The sequence below is a fragment of the Nomascus leucogenys genome, chromosome 23 (genome assembly GCF_006542625.1).
Source record: "Nomascus leucogenys isolate Asia chromosome 23, Asia_NLE_v1, whole genome shotgun sequence".
NCBI lineage: Eukaryota > Metazoa > Chordata > Mammalia > Primates > Hylobatidae > Nomascus > Nomascus leucogenys.
The window spans coordinates 22302037-22307896 of NC_044403.1; the positions used below are offsets into that span (position 1 = coordinate 22302037).

The 5860-nt window shown below is 45.9% G+C and overlaps 1 pseudogene; it reads right to left on the reverse strand.

Annotated features, from left to right (window-relative positions):
- Window positions 1-2688: 2688 nt before the first annotated feature.
- Window positions 2689-3845, reverse strand: LOC115832858 (annotated as a pseudogene).
- Between the last annotated feature and the right edge of the window lie 2015 nt (window positions 3846-5860).

Genomic DNA, 5860 nt, shown 5'->3' on the forward strand with positions numbered 1-5860 from the left:
TAAAAAGATGAATTCAGTAAGAGGAGCTACACAATTTTAAGTCCTACTCTGATGTTAGAGGAGTCGTGACAGTGTGGGTTTTGGGGAAGGGCTGGATATAGAGACCAGTGGAACAGAACACAAAGTCCAGAAGTGGATCTACACAAACATGGCCAAGTGATTTTTAACAAAGCTGCAAAGGCAACTCAATAGAGAAAGGAGAATCCTTCACAAAATGCTATGGGAACAATGGCATTTTCATGTGCAAAATTTGAACCTCAACCTAAAATTCCTATCTTATATCAAAATTAATTTCAATGGATCACAGATTTAAATTTAGTATGGAAAGCTATCAAACTTTTAGAAGAAAACAGGAGAAAGTTTCAACACCTAGTTCCTAGACATGACACAAAAACAATTCGTAGAAGGAAAAACTGGTAAGGTGGACTTCAAAAAAATTTAGGCCTCTTGCTCTGTGAAGGATCCTATTACGGGTACAAAAATAAATGCTACAGACTGAGTGAAAACATCTTCAAACCGTATAACAAAGGACTTATATATAGAATCTATGAAAAACTCTCAAAACTCAACACATTTTAAAACACCGTCCCATGAGAAAATGGTCAAAAGACATGAAGAGACATTTCATCAAAGAAAATGTGATCAGCAAATTTGCACATATAAATATGGTCAGCAACATTAGCCATTAAGAAATGCAAATTAAAACCACAATGGGCTACTACTATGCCTGTTAGAATGGATAAGATAAGAAATGACACAAAATGTTAGAAAGAATGCAAAGAAACTGGATATCTCGTACATGATGGGCATGACTAGAACACGGTATAGTGACTCTGAAAAATATTTTGGCAGTTTCTTCGAAAACCAAACGTGCACTTCTCATGTGACCGAGCAATTATACTCTTCGGCATTTACCCCAAAGAAGGAAAAGTTATCTCTCCTTAGGAGAAAAGACCACTTAGTATCGTGGAAGAATGTCCCTTTTTGCTGAGCCTTGAGGAATGAGGGAAAACTGATTTTCTGCTTTTTATGCTAGACAAAGAAACAACAACCACCACCAAAAAAAAAAAAAAGAAAAGAAAAAAACAGAAAAAAATAGGTGAAACTGAGGGAAATGCAAATGGGTTTTGAAGGAATTGGGGTAGAAAACTGCATCTTTTTGGGACTTGAATGAAATGTTGTAGGTCTGCCAAGCCATATCATCTTCGATCTTTCCTCTTAGATTCTATGGTTCTGGTCAGCTTCCACTGTGAGCTGACATGTCCTAACTTAGCTTCTCTAAGTCCACAACAGATGAGAGAAAAAAAAAACGACTTTTAAGGAATACAGCAAATCTTCACAGTTATCCCCCAGATTTGAAGCACACGTGAGACTGAATGAAGATGAGATCCTCAGCTCTACTTTCCCCCTCTCCATCCCCTTGTACATCACCATTTTCAAGGCCAGGTGCTGACCAGGTACAATTTCCCTCTCACTGGTCTTCCATGCAGTTTCCCATCACCTGTGTAATCAGAGAAGGAAAGCTGACAGGGGCACAGTCTTTTTGGTACAGAGGAGACAACATTCCAGCCCATTTAAGGCTTCTTCCCATATTCCTAGTTCATGGACCTCCTGAGTGAAGAAAGAGCTTCAGGTCCTAGGTACTTGGAGGATAGCATTTCTCTCATGACCCGTGATGAGATTTTAGTGATCAGCAAATAGCCAAAAGGAAATAAGGTTTGCAGTTGCTTGCCCTAACAGGAAGATTTAAACAGACATGACAACCGAATATCAACTCCATCTGTCAACCATCCCCCATGTCATTGGTCCCTTTCCATGATGGCCAACCCTACTGCATGAAAATCCTCCTCGAGTCGGAGGAAAACGCTATTACCAGACGGAGTCCTCAAGGTATATGCGAGTTCTTCATTGGTTTGATGGGTATTTCCTTGCAACATTTCGACCCCTTCGGCTCACTTCGAAGTGAGCACCCCACTTTGGGGGGTGCTCAGAAGAAAGGTGCTCACTTGGGTCAGAGCAAAGGAAACTTCCCCAAATGAGCCACTCTTGGCTGTGGCTCCCACTGCACCAGGTAAAGAGCCACAATTTCTCTTCCCCTGCCTCCAGCTCCCCTGCTTTCCCACATCACTGCTGCTTTTCAGCTTTGTCCTCCACCTTCTGAATTTCCCTCTACCCCAGTCCTACCCTTCCTTGGCCCCAGCTCTTTCAAAGCTCTTCACATGCCTCCATGTCTCTCACTTTTTCATATCTCACTCTGCATTCAAACACTTCTGCTACTCAAACTCTCTTCCAAATGTTTTCTGACTTAAAAAAATATTTCAATGGTTCTATTTTCTTCAGTTTGATCTTCACTCCAACTTCCTTCTAGTCTAGCCCCTTTAAATGCTGCCAGTTCCCAATATCCTCAATCGCTTAAATATCCCCTTTCTTTCGTCTTTTGCCCTTACTGATGATCTGGTTACTCCTTTTTGTGCCAACATTCCCCAAAACCTTCGCAAACACTAATATTTTCCCCTCTTTTCCCCCAAATCTCCCTGTCAGGATTCTGCCCCCAAGCATCTTCTCACCCCTTCACGCCACATCACCCAGGTTCTTTAGACTCCCACGCACCCGATTTCTCCATCTCCCCCTCACACCCGCTTGCTTCCCTTGCTCCCACCACAGCAGTGCCGATCTGCTCCTTCCCGCTCACTCAGGTCTCCTGCTAAGGACGCCCTTGCTGAGGGCGCGGGGGATTCTTGCTGAAGGGGGTTTCCGGGGGCAGCGCAGCAACCCGGAGGACCTTTCTTCTCCTTGTTGGCCTTGACTCCAAGTGTTCCCGGGTGCTGATGGGGCGACTGGGGTGTATGAGCCCTGCCGCCAGGGTCCGGCTGGGGTTGCGCCAGGAGCTGTCCGTGGTCCTGAAACGATGCCTGCTCGGGCGCGGGCTGTGGCCGGGCGGATGAGCGCTGTTCGTGGTCCTGAAGAGGTTCCACTACGAGGTAAGGAATCCGGGCGGAGGCTGAGCTTGCTGCAGCTGCGGATGCTCCCACAGGCTGCGATTCTAGGCGCTCAGCTCGTTCAGCCGCCGCTCCAGCTCGTCGATGCTCTGGCGCTGGGTGTGGACGAGGCTCTGTTGGTTCAGCCAGATAGCCCTGAGCTCCTTGAGGTAGAGCCCGGCGCACCGGATTCTCCAGAAGTCTCTCCAAGCAGCCTGCCAGCCGCTTGCGCCCTTCCTGCGCCTGGGCGGCGGTGGGGAGCGCGAGGGCGCGGGATCCCAGCAGCCCAGCGGTCGGCTTTCTTCTTTCTCCCCCGGCCTAGTCTCCCTCTCGCCGTAGGCGCCGCATCACCGCCACCCTGAATTTCACCCACCCACCGCGGGGCAGGGTCATGGCCCAGGGCAGCCCTTCCTGTCTCTTGGCGTCCAGAGGAGGCTTTGCTACTCGCCAGGCATAGAGAAGAGGGTGGAGGCGAGCAAGAGGTTCGGACGTGGGAGGGAAGCAGGATAAACGCAGGTGACCGCAGAAGGATGGTGAATCTGACTGGCGAGAGGCAAAAGCGAGTGAGTGAAAAGAAAGCAGCGATACTTGGAAGGTGCGGTCGTGCCAGTAGGAGAAGAGAAGCAGATAAGAAAGAAAGAGAAGGGGACAGGCTGGCAGAAAGGAAGCAGAAAAAGGGTAGGTGGGGCAAAGAGAGAGAGAAATGTGCTGGAGGAGAGGAAGGTGTGGGGCTCTGAAGGGGCGAATTCTTTTCCCTGGCCCAGCCCTTCCAGAGGCTGGGGTCCATCTAGAGACCTGCTGAGGAGAGGCCACACTGGCCTCTTTTGCTCGCAACAATCCATTCTGCGGGAGAATTCCCTGGAACATAATGATCCTGGAGCTCTAGGGGACCCTAGAGAACATCTGGTCCTGCTCCTTCTTTCACTCATGAGGAAAGTTGGGCTGGGAAGGCTGTTCATGCTGGGTTTTCTCTGGGAATGAGACCTCAGGACAGTTTTGGCAGTTCCTACTAGCAACACAAACTAAATAAACCAGGCCCTCTTTGGCAAGGGATAACACTTCCAGAAACTTCTGAATAGATCGTTCTCTTTGACAAACATTTATGAACTGCACGCTATTATCAAACATTAGGCTAGATGGTGGTAAGATAAAGATTAGTAGAATGGAATCTTTGGCTTCTTGAAGCTTATACATAAGCGGGTGAAATGAGTCATAGTTAATTTTGATGCGTGGCAGTGGTGGTGGTGATAAGGTAGAGGTTTGCTCAGAGTGCTATAGGAGCCAGCAGCTGGGAGATCCAGGAATCCTTCTTGGAGGAAGTGACCCTTGAGGTGGGAAGGGTTTTCTAGGAAGGGGGAAGACAGGATGAGCAAAAGCTTAGAGATATTAATAATCATGGACTGAATCATTCATTCATTTCTACAATAATTTTATGTAAAGTACCCACCAGATGCAAAGTAATGTACTAGGATCTCTGCAGGCTACACCTGACATAGATAAAAAATTATTGTTTTTGTAATCAAATTGATTCGAGTCTATAAAGTAGATATGGCATACACATGAGTAAGTAAAATACAAGTCAAAATTTCTGTAAGAGCTCTTCAAACCAAGTGCCACAGAGTTTAGGGGAGGGGGAAGTTTCATTTGACTACGATGATCTGATAAGTTCTAATGGAAGTGTTATTCAACCTGGACCATGAAAGATGAGAAGGGTTTCAACAGGTAGGGAGAACAATGAGCCAGATATGGGGAAGATACAGCAGGAAGAAAAAAAAGACTAATGAATGGAAACAAGGCAGTATTTCCTCCTCCCACAACCACAGCTGTCTTTCTAGTGCTCTCCACTCTGTCCTGAGCTCTTCCTCATCCTGAATCGTTACGTGCCCACATTCTGTCTTACCAAGGCTACGAATAAATGCCACTTATGCCAGGGGTAGCTTCCTTTTTCTTTCCTTTGATTCTCATATCTCCTCACCTATATCTTTCTCTGGCCTTTACCACTGTCTTTGTTGTGTAGTTATTTGTGTAGTTTTGTACAAAGACTGTAAACTCTTTGTGGGAAAGAATTAGCACCTATTAAACCTGAGCACCTACCCCACACCACAACCTGCACTAATTCTGAGGCCTTGGGCACAATGGGCATTCAAAAGTATGTGATCCAAGAAAGAGGAAGGAAGTGGTGGGGAGGGAGAAAAGAGAGGATGGATATTCTTAGTTGTCAGGAAGGACACAGTCCTAGAAAAGGGCACTTTTCCCTTGTGGGCTTGGAAGTCTCACTTTCCACATGACAAGGTAAGATATTTGGTTGAGTTGTGTGTATGTGTTTATAGATACATATCTATATTAGATATACATGTGGATACATATATATGTGTATGTATATACTACATAATGTACTTTTTCTACATGTATATATAATCGACAATAAAATGTTTCAAATTTGAGATTATTGAATGAAATTATCTCTGTATTTCTTTTTATGTCTCTGACATGTACATTTTAAAATCGTAACTCCAGGATAATGTGATGGGAACTGAAGGGATATTGAGGGAGGCTTTAATGGCCAAAGACCACCTGCAAGAACAGCAAGGCATTGGACTTTTCTAATCTTTGGCTCATGCCTGTAATCCCAGCACTTTGGGAGGTCAAGGCAGACAGATCATTTGGGGCCAGGAGTTCAAGACCAGCCTGGCCAACACTGTGAAACCCCGTCTCTATTAAAACAATATATATACACAAAATAAACCTCGGGTGGTGGCGCATGCCTGTAATACCAGCTACTTGGGTGGCTGAGGCAGAAGAATTATTTGGACCCAGGAGCCGGGGGTTGTAGTGAGCTGAGATCATGCCACTGCCTTCCAGCCTGGGCAACAGAGTGAGAC